Raw genomic sequence first — 15,249 nt, 5'->3', positions numbered from 1 at the left:
CATTACAGAAAGTGATGTGGGAGCATAAGAATGTGGGAAAACACTCTTTGAATGCCAGAGCACAGACCGTTAAGACTAATTTTCGTTATTAAGTCACTTATCAGTAATCACTTTATAAAACTTCAGTAGCTCATGGGAATTTGAGGAATGGTAGTATTCTTTTTGCTGATATAATTCATTTTAAAATGCAGACTGTTGATTCTTCCTAATGAAGATCATGAAAATTCAAACAAAGCATTTATTCAACAGAATCACCTACCCATTTCAGTGATTCAGAGACTCAGGCATATGAAATATGACCATGCCATAAAGATCATTTTTGTTAGGCCAAATAACATAAACTAAAATAAACCTACATTTGCATCTTTGAAAGATTTATATAGGCCAGAGGCCATAGGAAAAAAAACGCATTCTAGAAAAATAAATCCCCAATACATTCTTGTGGAAGAAGCTTTTGGGCGTCAGCTTGCAATGTCATTGACTGTTTCGTTCTCTTCCTTCCTAGTCTCACAACTCAGAGAACATTGTATGTGCCCTGATCTGTGCCTCCCAGTGAATCCACATATTACTAATGCACATACACAAACAACTAGCATAATCACAATTCCAAGTGGCATACGTCAGGGGTGTCAAACTTGATTTCATTGAGGGCCACATCAGGGTTGTGTTTGACCTTGGGGGACCCGGGTGGCATGGCCAGGGTGGGTGTGGCAAACTGGACATCACTCATATCGGGGTGCCTGTGGTAGCTCGAGCGCTCTGCCAGCAAATACGGGCAAATACGGGCTTCTGAGTTCTGTTTTCAGCTGCAACGGCCTCCTGCAACCCTCTGCCAGCTCGGGAGGGCTGCCTGCAGTCAGTAAATAAATGGCAGGAGATTCGTATTTTCAGACTTGCAAGATTGTGCTTATGAAGCCTCACAATAAAGTAAAATTAATTTGATCTGGTTACATGTTTTGTCTGGGAAAACTGATACCTAGGTACCATCAGGTGACAGTTCCTCAAGGAGCATCCCCATCAAGTGACAGCATGTTGCATAAATAGAAATGACTGAAGGCAGGCTGAAATAAAATCATTCTGTGTCTTGTAGGGCTTTGTAATAACCAGCATTGTGATAACCAGCATTATTTGTGCAATTGCATTCTGGACCAATTCAACTTCTGGATGGTTTTCACAGAGCACTACATATAGTGAGTTGCAGTAGTCCAACTGGGAGATGACTGAGTGATGGTGGAGCATAGCATAATGCTCTGTGAGAATGGTCTGGGAATACAGGAAGAAGAACCATAGCAAAGGTGGATTGCTACCGGTTTGCACTGTTTCTGGAGAACTGGTAGTGGTATGCGTCGCAGAACTGGCAGTGACCCGAGCTGGCCACGCCTCTGAACCAGTTCCCTGATTGCTGCTGCAGTTCCTGGCATATTTTTTTTTTGTCCTTTTTTAATGTTCTGCACTCACGAGGCAAACCAGCAGGAATTCCGGCACCAACCCACCCCTGAACCACAGTCCAGACAGCCATCATGGAAATGATATCTCAGCCTACAGAAGGAAAAGTGCACGGGAAGCGTCTAAGAAAAATCCCTCTCTAGTTTTGGAAAAGGAAAAGGAAAAAAAGGGGAGATGTGTTTTCTGACTTGCAAAATTGTATTACTGTAACATACTCACAATAAAGATAGTGTTAATTCTCATGGTTAGTGATGCTTGTGTTTCTGAATGTCGTTATTCTATTTTCTTATACTGCCTTAATATAAAGTCCATAAAGTGGAATGGTCATTGTTTCCAAATTGAAAAGTGCATGTAGCACAGCTGGGTAGGGGGGACAGAGCAGTGCAATGATTTTCAACAATCAGATTGCAGACTTAAGTCATTTCTACCCAATCATTTATTACATCTTCACAGAACCATACAGTCATGACTGAAGTACTATAAAGTCAGATCTCATTGCTATGATGTACAATAAAGTGTAACACTGGATGGCTGATTCTAGATGACACTATAAATCACTAGTAGAAAAATGACCTTAGAATAAATAAAAACTTTATATATATATTTCATAATCAGTAGTTAAAATTTGCTTTAAATCCAACAATGGTCAGTATAGTTTCCCAGCTCTTTAATGTCAATATACTGAATTACAGCTTTGATGTCCATTAGGTGTCCAGTTTTTATGATGATAAAGATGCCCCAATTAAAGAACTATCAACTCAGACAAACAAGCTTATAGTAAACAATATTCTAATCAAGGAACCACCAAGATCACTCCCACCAACACTGATAGAGCAAGCCACTAGTATTAAAAAGAGAGCAAATGTAGCACTGAAAATGCTACCTAGTTTGCTAATGAAACATCTGCAAGAAAACAACCAAGCTCAGAGAGCACCAAGGATCCCACAATTGGTGATGAGCCATTAATTTTGTGTATCAGCTCTCCCATCAGTAGGTAAAAATACCAACAAACAATCTAACTTTATTTTTCTTCTTTAAATTCTCTAATTAAATTTAGTAATTAACTTTATTCCCTTAGCCGGATTGAAACTTTTATTGCATTGTTCCAAAAATTTATTTTCACTTTTGAATGGTGTGTAAGTGCTGTGCAAATCTTGTGTAAATCATGTATACATAGTGTGTAAATGTAAATGTTTCAAGATCTTTTCCAGCAACCAATGCTTAGTGAAGCAGGGATTGACACCAGACAAACACTCAGCAGAGAACAAAGCACTGATCAAGGAGCTATCAAGGAGAGAACAACACTTCCACCAACTACAATGAAAACATACACGGATGTAGCACTGAAATCAAATTTCAGGGAATAGTCCAATGTAGCAAAATAAGACGTAGCCCTACATAACAATTCAATAATTTATTGTTTACTGGAGGCAAAATGAAAATAAGGTGAAGTTTAAAACAACTTAATGGATCAGCAATTAAACTTGTGCCTACATTCACATATCACACTAACTATAGTATATTATTTAGTCCACAATATGCTAAATTGACATAAGCCATTTCCTCTTGGTTTACTGTATTGTAGCAATCCAGCCTATATTGGCTGATTACAAATTTTCTAGAATTACTCCAGTAGGAATTGATTATTTAAAATTTTATTGAAACATACTCACTAAAGAATCCTTAGCAAACATATTTAAAACTGCAGACAGTATAGCATTCAAGGCTCAGAACTAATAAATGTAGGATTTAGAATGAGTTGGAAATGTAGCATTTATGGCCAAAATCTTGTACATTTTTTGTAAGTTTCAGTCTTTTTAATTTAAAACACACACATGTTTTCTCTCTCTCTCTCTCTCTCTCTCTCTCTCTCTCTCTGTCTGTCTCTCTCGTCTCTCTCTCTCTCGTGTTGAGTGTCCACAGGATCATGTGAAATTTTGTAGGGTACCTGCTGCCTGAGGTTTGCTGACCCCTAACAGTTTCAGAGCTATAAGAAGAATCAGCTCTAAGGGATACTCAATGCATCATTCTTTAAGGTCTTCCTTTTAAGAAATACTTAGTTGATAGGACAGAGATCTCTATAAGGTAGATATGGTGATTGAAGCAAGTATCACTAAAAATGCTTCTCGAATTTCAGATAATAAATTAAACAGGAAGATTCCTTTGAGTTCAATGGAGGAGAAAGGGTAGAATACCCTTGTGCATTTTAATCTCAATAATTAATACTCCCTTCAAGCAGAAGTTGTCTGAACTTTAAAGTTATTGTGTGCACGGCATGCAAATTTTAATTAAATGTTTTATCCAGTACAAGTCCTAGGTCCAGGTCTGGTAAACAAATAGGGTGACGTAGTTGTCCCAGGTGCTAAACAACAAGGATGGGTGAAGTTGCAAAGGATTTGAAGGTGGAGCTGTGGATGCCTTGTCTCTGGACTCTGTCTCCTAAAGCTTGCTGTACTCAAAATGCAATGAAGGATGCTCATTCAACACCGGGGCTGAACTTTATTTCTAACAGAATAAGAATCCTGTTTTCTGCTTTGAGAAGCAAAAAGAATAACATCAGAATTGAATAGCAAAATGCCAAACAACACATGTAGAGGTCATAGAATTATTTCTTGATAAATAAATAAAAAGGTTTTTTGGAGATCTCTCAGGACACCTGTTCTATGGATTTGTTGCAGGTGTCACTCCTCACACTTGAAGCTAAAGTATAGGCAAACTCTGCATTATTATAAATTGACCTGCTTATAGCAATGCAAGAAATATAGGACATTTATTAACTTAATCTATAATGGCAGGACAGGTACATGACCTTATTCAACATTAAAACCTTGCGCGGTTTCCATTCAGTATCATTTAGTTGGTTCTGTAAGATACACTGCATGATAGCTTCAAGTGTGACGGTTAATTTTAACCTCACTATCAATCTACAGCTGCCTTTTAAAATTCCCCCCACCTCAAGTTTTCCACTGTTATCGTCAAGCAGGGCAGCTATCATTTGTATTAGTGCTGCTATAAAACTGACACACGATTAAATCCAAGGAAAGAGATTTATCAGCACTCAGGCAGCCAGATCAGAAGTAGAGGCTCTTCAGATATTAAGAATCCAGTTGAAATAATCCAGTGCTGTGCTAAGAAATGCATGGCAAAGGCATTACATTCACTATCAATGTAAAAAGAAATATGTGGAAGAAATGAAGTCATGTTGATCACCAAAAAGAGAGTCCAAAGGAAAGTGGATTCTTGTAGTGCTTGTCAACATACTTCCCCACTTCAAGTTATAGTGGTCCCTTGGTACTCAACTACATTGAAATTCATTGAATTTGGTACTCAACACATTTTGATATGAAAATGTTGTCCTGGTACTCATCATTTGTTTGGTACTCAGTGTACAAGCTAGAACTTGTTGATGTTGACAACCTTGTGACTCGCTACATTATTCCTTATGGGAAAATTTTGTTTTGTACTCCTTGTTTTTGGTACTCATTGTGCCTCCTGGAACCAATTGTGGATGAATACCGAGGTACCACTGTATATGTGAAGCAGTGTTAATTTTTTTAAAGTCGTATTCATTATTAAATATCATCTTTTGGGAGGGCTTCAGTTTTTGATTGCTGGTGCCCGCCTTGATTAGATCCTGCAGTTTTTGGGGAAAGTTTTTCAGACATTGTCATTATGTTCTTCCTAGAACTGGGAGACTAACCAATGTCATCCAGCTAGCTTTGTGCCCAGGGTAGGACTAGAACAGATGTCTCTTGGTTATTTCACTTCACTTCAAACAACCTGCATTGTTTGCTAAGATACACTTGCCCAATTCCCAGAGGCTGTCTGGACAAGTCCCTGCATTTTCTTGTCAAAATTCTTCAAAAGTAGCTTGCCACTGTTTCCTTCCTAGGGCTGAAAGAAAATGACTGGCCTAAGGTTACTCAACTGACTTTGTAGATATAGCATCACCAGAATTCACAGTCATCTGGTCTTTAGCTTGGTGCTTAATTATTCTAGACCCATTGTCACTTTCCTCCTATATGGATGTGAGTCCTTGTGTCAGCTGCCTCCTCCCATTTGTGCTTCGCAACCATTCAGTATAGCTGCCATGAACTCTGGGGGGGGGGGGGATGGATGAGAGGGGAGATGCTTTGAGGGAAATAAAACTTCACTGTATCCCTCTGAAATGAGCTTCAAGGACAATCGGCTGGGAATGGAATGTAGTTGCATACCAAACCTCTGCCTGAAGTGACCATTCTAAAAATACCTTGTTTAAATTTGATTGTGCATGGGGACCTAGCGATGGGAGACAAATAATGGAGAGAAAAGTTAGACTTGGGGATTTTGGTGCATGATTTTCAGTTCTGGTTATGCTTCACTGTAATTCACTTGACTTTTAGTAAATTATAACTTTCTCAATAAATAGAGTTAAGGATTGTGCTTACTTAGAGGTTCAAGCTGAGGCAGGTCTGACACCTGGACTCTATACCAAAGGCACAATAATTAAGAGAAATTTAACATGCATTTTCTCTGCTCCATCCTTAGCATTCATTGGATTGTGTCTTCAACATGGAGGTCTGGGATTGTGTGGAATCCACCAGGATTGAGCCTCTGATAGCCAGAGCCCAGATGGATGACTGCCATATGACTTGCCAGTTGCTCTATAAGGTGCCGGAGTCTGAGAAAATTCCTTGAAGTTATCCACACAAATGCTACAAAGACACTGAAAAAACCCTTATACCATTGTAACATTCAGCCAAGAGCACTAGGAGCTGCAACTGCTGACAGAACCTGCTGGTGAGCTCTGTGCTGTGAAACCACCACTAGCTATGAAGACAAGCACCACCAAAACCTGATAGAAAATGATGAGCGCATCAAAGACAGTTATTATAGCAATGGACTTCCAGTGCCCCTATTGTACTAGATTCTGTGCTTCCACAGGGGAACTGTAGAGCAAGCTCTTTGCCAACAGATGAACTTCACAACACCATGTTTTTTTTGAACCCAAAGGATATGGATATATCATTTCTCATATGTAAAGATCCCCCATTTCACAAAGGGATTTACACCAAACTGATTGTTATCCTACTCTCTACTAAATATGTATTAAAAGAACTGTCAGCATAGGATATATAAATGATACTTATTTCCTGAAAATATTTTTTATTCTTCCTCTTTTATTGTCTGTGTACATCGGTACACTTTCATATAATAAAACAAGCAGGATTAGCCTCACAGTACAAACAAGCTGCTATTAAAGCTGCAACTGAGTTCCAGGACAGAATAAGTCACTTTGTGAGGTCCTTCGTGCTCTGATCATTGCACTGATGATGTTACCTAGTTCACTAATGAAATGTCTGCAAGAAAACAGCGAAGCTCCGAGAGCACCACAGACCCCATAGTTCAACCTTGACCACAAGTATTCTCATCCTCATAAGTCACTTTCATTTCTTATTCATTAATATTTTTAATTAACATTAACAAACATTGTAAGAGCCTAAATTTATCTAACCATCCTATCTATCCATCCATTTATCTATCCATCCCTCCCTCCCTTCCTCCCTCTATCTACACACAGACATGCGTATACACACATACATACGGTACATACACACATATCAGAATTACCTGATGGCCAGGTTTGCCTCTGTCATTATAAAAGGTGCCCAATTCCACTTAATGTATCACCTTATATTGCCCAAATCAATGTATTTTGTTATTTTTATATTTTTTTAAACAGTCTATATCACTGACTATTGTATATAATATTATATTATTATATTAGAAATATTTTGATGAATATATTCATAGAATCCTGCAAAGTTTGTGAAAGGTTTTTGCTATCCTATTTTTAGCCCGTATTCTTGACAATATGATTACATAGAAGCTGTTTATTCATGTTTGACATAACCATGCAGGGTTTTTTTTTTTTTTTTGCAACATTTTAAGTGGTTTGCCCTGCCTTCTTTCTAGGGCTGACAAGAATGAGAAACTGACTTAAAGTCACCCAGCTGGCTTTTATGCCTAAGGAAGGACTAGAGCTTATGGTTTCTCCTGGTTTCTAGCTAGTGCTTCTATCTAACCAATAGTTGGTTAAATAGAGGTTGCTCTGAATGGATTTTATTTCCCAATAACTATCTGCAGATATTTGTTCTCACAAGTGGACATGCTTAGTTTCTTCTGGGAGTAGGTGAGGGGCCTCTTCTAGTAGTTGGCTAACTGCAATTAGCAATTGCCTCAGCAATTTTATTTTAGAGGATGTAATCAGATGACTGTCAGCTCATTTCTGACCAGCCAAAAAGCGGTGTTCCTTTTCCTGTTCAATTTTTAAAGTGGCAGTTTCCAATTTCCTCTGTTCTAGTCTACGTATAACACTACAGTACCCACTTCGTAACATTGTCAATATATATGCTGCAAATTTGATGAAATAAATTCAATTTGCCTGCAAGATTAACAGTGGCAACAAGAAAGTACCACTGTCAGATTACACACCAGACATAGCAATTACTGACTCTCCAGAAACTCAATCCAATATTGGGATTATGTGGTAGACTACCTTCTTCCTCTCTGTCAAATCAAACAATTCTGCCTGTACTTTGCTGGGACTTGACAGTCAGCAAAGAATCTGTATTTGAATAATGATTTTGTTTAGTCTGAGCATTCTTGCTTCTCACCTAAGCAGCTTCATCCATCACACTGTTTCACTAGGACAGCATTTTTTCCATAGCTATTGAAATTAACACGTTCACATTGCTGTTAACAAGCATACAAAACAAGGATGGAAACAAATCCACAGATTTGAATAATAAATAACAGAATAGATGAAACATATTTTGTAATATAAGAGTTCTTGCTGGTGGGAAAATGGGACTACCTATGCTGCTAAACATTCTCACCCTTTAGATGTGGTCAGCAGCTTCCAATGTGAGCATCACATGGCGCTCCCAACTTTGTTTTCTAGCACTAGAATGCTGCTTCCTATCCATCCATTCCAGCATCTGTTGTTTAAAAAAAATTCTCACCTATCTATTTTCATAGTTGAACAAGTGCCTGAAGATAATTTCACTTTGATCTTTGCACCCTTCCTTAAAAGGATTTCAATAAGAGTCTGGCTAACCACTGCAAATCAGAGTCTGATTCAATAGAAAGCATTATACTAATCTACCAGTAATGCACTCCAGTTATGCTAAGTATCATCAAAACATTTTAAGAGAAGATCAGATATCAGTACAAACACTGTACTATATTTGTTAGAGAAGGCAAAAGCCCGTCCTACTAAAACAGCACAATTACATTTGTCAGTCAAAGTGGCAGAAAAGTGGGACTGATGAACTGATATAACTTTATTCTCAATATGATTTGTATGACTCTTTACAAATGTGGCCAGTTTGACTAATAAAGCCTACCCCATTTTTATACCTTCTCCCTTCTTGCGCTTGGTATATTTACAAGCAACCAACAGCTGCTGAGATGCCATCAACTGCTCACAAGAGATTACAATTAGTAGTAAATCTGCTTTATAGCTGACTCTCAGAAAGACCTCCTCTCTTCTCTGGTATGCATGAAGGTGGCAGCTGAGCCTGACCGGTAACTCAGGAGCTCAAGAGATTCAGTCTCATTACCGTAATCTAACCTAATCTACCTTCCTTTTTACCTAAAGATGCCCTTGAGAAGAGTATAAAGTAACTTTTTCTTAATTTGATTTGCAGTTGATTTGTAGCATGTAGTGAAAGAATTGCTGTCTGGTGCTGATTTTCTTGTGCTGAAGTGGTTTTGCTTTTTTAAGAAAAGCATGGAAGCATTGTTACTGATTTGTGTTTTACTTCAATTGTATTGAAAAAAAACTAAGAAATGTTCATACATTATTTTAGGCCACAGAATAATTTTGGAACTGAGTTTAGAGAGTTTTACAATGAAATGAGGTAGACCAAGCTTTCATAAACACAATGTCAAGGAATAACGGTTGCAGGAACTGGGTATGTTTAGCTTAAGAGAAAGAAGGACTAGGGGAGACATGATAGCAGTGTTCCAATATCTCAGGGGTTGCCACAAAGAAGAGGGAGTCAAACTATTCTCCAAGGCACCTGAGGGTAGAACAAGAAGCAATGGGTGGAAACTAATCAAGGAGAGAAGCAACTTAGAACTTAGGATAAATTTCCTGACAGTTAGAACAATAATTAGTGGAACAGCTTGCCTCCAGAAGTTGTGAATGCCCCAACACTGGAAGTCTTTAAGAAGATGTTGGATAGCCATCTGTCTGAAACGGTATAGGGTTTCCTGCCTAGGCAGGGGGTTGGACTAGAAGACCTCCAAGCTCCCTTCCAACTCTACTATTGTATATGAATAATCATATCCATTACTTTAAAAATGCTAGAGTGTTTGCTTTTTACTTAATATTTCTATTAGTTTCTATAAACTGTTGCCATATTTATGTTTCTCTAGAGCAAGTTTGTTAAATACGATAACACAGTGTTATCAGATTATTTTTTCTTGGCCAAGTACTGCTTTGTTTTAAAGAATGCTGCTAAACTGAACAAAAACGTAAGCTGGAAGCTGAAATACTTCTAAGTCTAAGTCTTACAACACTCTAAAATATAGTAAGACTACCACAATATCAAGTCAGAAAAAAGCCGATAAAGAAACTAGAGAAAACAGTTTCTCTGGGCATCCAGTGGGCATCTAGTAGTAAAAATAAAACTCTTTACTCCTTCAGATGCTCCCCAAGAAGGAGTAAACTCTTTACTCCTTCTTTACTCCCCAATGTCGAAAGACTAAATGCCAATTTCCCCAACCTATGCAACTGAGGACATGCAGAAGAAGGAGGTTCACCGAGTCATTTTTTTACCCCTGTTATTGCACAGGGGTGAGCATTCACCTCACAAAGTGTCCCTTCAACTCCTCAGTCCCTGCAGGGAAGGGCAGACAGAGGATAACAACGGTAGTAGTGCTGCCACTGCCAACTGACATAATAGCTGATTTGGCAGCAACAGTAGAAAAACAACTGAGCCAGGAATTGCAATGGTTCTTCCTTCCCTCGCTCTCTTTCATTCATGTTGCTCCTATTATGGTTCCTATGGACCATAGGAGAACCAAAGTGGTTGTCTCTCCTCTCTGCTATCTCACTACACGCAGTCCAAGTTCTCATACTAATCTCTTCTTTTTACCAACTGCATCCAGGCAGATGTCACTGCTGCACGTGTTTTCTCCCTTATGATTTTTGAAATGGCAGCTGCACTGTTAATGAGTTAAAGACATCACAATATGGATAGCTGCAAACTTTCCATTATCAGTGAGATCAGATGCCTAAAAAGCCGACTGTGCACAGTTTGAACATGATTTGGAAGAAGTCCTTTGGACCTCGTGCCAGGTACTATTTGTTACTCATTAAAAATCATTAGTCTTTTTTCAGACTTCCTTTTCAGACTGAAAAAAGATGTAGATACTTTCAAGCTCACATTAACTCAAGGGATGCAAGGAAATGGGAAAAAGTCAGAGTGCAAAATAGTCTGGTCAGAGCTAATATATAAGCCGTCAATTCTCTGAAAGTTGCAGAACAAAAGAAACTGTTTTCTCTAGTTTCTTTATCGGCTTTTTTCTGACTTGATATTGTGGTAGTCTTACTGTATTTTAGAGTGTTGTAAGACTTAGACTTAGAATAAATTTATTGTCACTGTGAATGTACCCCAATCAGCAGACATTAAAATGAAATTTCATTGCATACAGCTCTCAAAAGGTCACCACCTCCAATATACACTACATAAACATGACAAAATAAATAAATACATACATACATGCAAAATTATGCATATACCCATGTACATTATGTGATACAGAGAAGCAACGCAGTCTAGTTCAGATGTATACATGTATATGGTGAGAAAAACGAATCTTGTGAGTTTAGCAGATGGATGGCATAGAACAGGGGCGTCAAATTGCTACAAGTTGATTGCAGTTCTGCAACAAAAATATAAACAGAAATAATGTTATATTTTTAAATAATAATTTATGTCCTAGAATGTAATTTTAAAAACAATTTTTTCATACTTTCAATTTATTGTGCAACATTTCAAATTTAGCTATTTAAATTGACAGTCATTTTAAAATGTTAAAGCTCTATAATTTGTTTTGATTAAAATGCACATAATATGAACAGACTTTTTAATACAAATGAAATGAATAAGACCCTGATTCTACAGTGTGTAACAATTGGTATCTAGTATGTAACAAAATGTTACCTGATATTGGCAATCCATTAACACAGCATTTAAAATTGGTTTGTATATGTGTATGAACCATGCAAAAACACACACAGAGAATATATATATATTTGTGTTGTATTTGTGCTGATAAATAAATAAAGGGAGATTAGTATAGATAGTTCCCATATTTCGGCATACCAGGGGTTGTAACACAAATACATACATACATACATACATACATACACACACACACACACACACACACACACACACACACACACACACACACACACACACACACACACACACACACACACACACACACACACATATATATATATATATATATATATATATATATATATATATATATATATATATATATATAGTTGTATTCGGGTCTTTTCCCGTATAAGATTGAGATTGTCTTTGCAACGTTTCGGCACCACCCAAGCCATTACAATACAAAACAACAATGCACACACAGCCAGCACCAATCAGCACCAATCTACCAATCATGATACAACCACACCACCAATCATTCCACTTACTGAAACAAAGCCAGCACCCCATCCCCTCCCACCAAGATTTACAGAAAGACGGCAGCTCCGTTCCCATTTTAAGCCCAAGCTTGAAGATGGCAAGTGAGATCTTGCCGAAATGTTGCAAAGACAATCTCAATCTTACATGGGAAAAGACCCGAATACAACAAAACCAGCATACCTACACCCATGAAAATCTACGAAAACACACACACACACACACACACACACATATATATATGTGTGTGTGTGTGTGTGTGTGTATTTGTGTTACAACCCCTGGTATGCCCAAATATGGGAGGGAGCTCACTACTCCCTCTTTCTGTCATTCGGCTCATCACAGAAAACCATCCAGACAGAAACCCATACTAATATGCAATACAGCCTTGGTTCGAATCCCAGTAAGGGTATGGCTAGCTGATGAGAGCTAAACAGCTTGAAATGGATCCATACTAGTCTCCTTTTATTTATTTATCAGCACAAATACAACATATATATATATATATATATATATATATATATATATATATATGTGTGTGTGTGTGTGTGTGTGTGTGTGTGTGTGTGTGTGTGTGTGTGTGTGTTACAACCCCTGGTATGACTAAATATGGGAGGAAGGTCACTACTCCCTCTTTCTGTCCTTCGGCTTATCACAAAGACCATGCAGGCAGAAAACCATATTTTTATTTTTACTGTTGCCTTTTTATATTTGTGTTGTAATTGTACTGATAAATAAATAAAGGGAGAGGTCATACCAGGGGTTGTAACACAAATGCATACCTATTTCCCTGGCTCAACTGATAAGGAAGAGAGCCTGTGGCTTAGTGGCTAAGACTCCTGCCTAAGATATATACAGCCCGGGTTCTAATCCCAGTAAGGGTATGGCTAGCTGATGAGAGCTAATTAGCTCTATTTATATATGATCGCATCCTCCCACATACATCCCTGCGGCCAATCCGCTCTCACAGGGAAGGCCTTCTCCTGGTGCCGTCCACGAGGCAATGCCAACGGGCGACACCGAGGAGTAGGGCCTTCTCTGTGATGGGCCCAACCCTCTGGAACGACCTCCTCCCCGACATTAGAACCACTACTGACCTCCGCTCCTTCCGACAGAAACTGAAGACACACCTGTTCCGACTGGCTGGTTTGGCATAATTGATAACGTCTACCTCCTGGCATACACATTCTTACTGGTTTTTAGAGGGATAGTGTTTTAAATTTAATCTGATATTTTAAACTTTGGTATTGACTTATTTATTAGCAGTACAGTTTGGCATATTTTATCCTCCTCATATACATGTATTTCTGTAGTTATTTCTATGTTTTAATCTGTTGCATTTTAATGCGGACTGTACACCGCCCCGAGTCCCTTTTGGGAGAGGGGGCGGTATATAAACGCTAATAATAAATAAATAAATAAATAAGATAGATGATAGATGATAGATAGATAGATAGATAGATAGATAGATAGATAGATAGATAGACAGATAGACAGAGACAGAGACAGAGAGACAGAGGGAGGGAGGGATGTATACATGTATCCCTTGCACCCTGGCTGGTGACGTGTGTAATAATATAATCTTACTCTAAGGCATGTCTTTAGATTAGACAGAAATGTTCTGCTATGCCAGGGATGTCAAACTGGCAGTCCACTGGCCTGATGTATCACGTGAAGGCCACGTCCACCCCAAGAGGGAAAACGTTGCAATATATTACATGACGGTAACGTGTTGCCATGAGTTTTACATCAGTGTGCTATACTTTTATTTATATTAAATATTGGGAGGAAAAAGTAATTATGTTTGGGCTATAGCATCTTAAGTTGTATCATCCTGTACCCTATGCATTATTTTATGTATTTGTCCATTAATAATTATTTGTCTACATTGTAGCAGCTATTCTTAGCAAGATTCTTCTCTTGCAACATGTTTTTTTTATAATATTTCAGTTACTTCAATGCCAACATGGCCCTCCTTTTATATATATATTTATTACCAGATTACTAAATATGTATCTTGTGTGCTTGCTTTTTTGCAGTTTTCCAGAGTTGAATGTTTATTTTTCCATTAGGGTTAGCCATGGTTCTAGGATGAAAAATGAACTTAAGATGCTGATTTAAAATACTCTATGCAGCTGCTACATACAACTAGATTTTTTTTTAAAAAAATCTGCATTTACTTTATATTTTGCTGAGCTTTCTAACTCTGGGAAATCAGTAAAAACAGCACTAAATACATTTCTCTATTGTGCACATACTTTTCATTTTCCTAGGAACATGTTCATTTTAAGGTATGCAATGTATAAAGTAGCTATTACAAATATGGCAAGCAACAATGAATGCAGAATAATGTTTCTTCAGCCACTGCAGTGTTGTTATTTCCATTGTCTTCCTGAATGTTTGTACAGATAATGTTTCTGGACCTCAAGACTGTTCCTATGTAATGATATATTATTTGAACCTGCTCTTGATCTTCAGGGCTAGGATTTTAACAACTGGTTTCATTGTTATTTGCAGGCTTTGGGAGATATAATGGTGACCTATTACAGAAGAGCCATCACCCTGGGACTTGAATCTATTCATTCCTGTGGCTCATTGAATCAGTTTTAGAACTCTTCTTTTATCCTTTAGTTAAACAGTTTTCCACCATTATCATTAGTACAATAATGTTATACAAAGCCACTGAAAAGTAGAATGAATAAGCAAAGAGAAGAAGTAAAGCAAGGATAGAATGAAGTTGGGCTGAACCTTGAATCATCCTTAAAGATAGTTTGGATGATGATGGTGGAAATTTCTCATTTCATCCTTTCTGACTATACTTATAGCTTAACTCATTTAACAATAGAACCAGACAACTTTGTTTTCTTGCAAGGTGAAGGGCATTTCTTTATTTTGAGCAGAGAGAGGAGTCTTCCATCCTTTTCATTGTGAAAGTCAATCTGTACTTTTAAATCTGTACAAACCATCTTAAATGTGTGGTGCTCAAAAACAAAGCTGCAGTTGTCTCTCATAAATGAGCAGATTTAGAGATTTGATCCCAGATCTGCTAATTGTCTAGGAAAGTCCAATAAAGTTAACTTCC

The 15,249-nt window shown here is 37.8% G+C and overlaps 1 protein-coding gene across 1 annotated transcript in view; it reads right to left on the bottom strand.

Annotated features, from left to right (window-relative positions):
* Nucleotides 1-426: 426 nt before the first annotated feature.
* The window catches only part of FAT1 (FAT atypical cadherin 1), a 489,274-nt gene continuing 474,451 nt past the window's right edge, over nt 427-15,249 (bottom strand). The window contains exon 29 of the transcript XR_014175910.1: nt 427-438. The gene's annotated coding sequence lies outside the window, so the exon portion shown is untranslated. The remainder of the gene's footprint in view (nt 439-15,249) is intronic.

Source organism: Natrix helvetica (assembly GCF_964273705.1).
Source record: "Natrix helvetica genome assembly, chromosome: 7".
Classification (NCBI taxonomy): domain Eukaryota; kingdom Metazoa; phylum Chordata; class Lepidosauria; order Squamata; family Natricidae; genus Natrix; species Natrix helvetica.
This window is presented reverse-complemented; position numbering and strand designations above follow the sequence as displayed.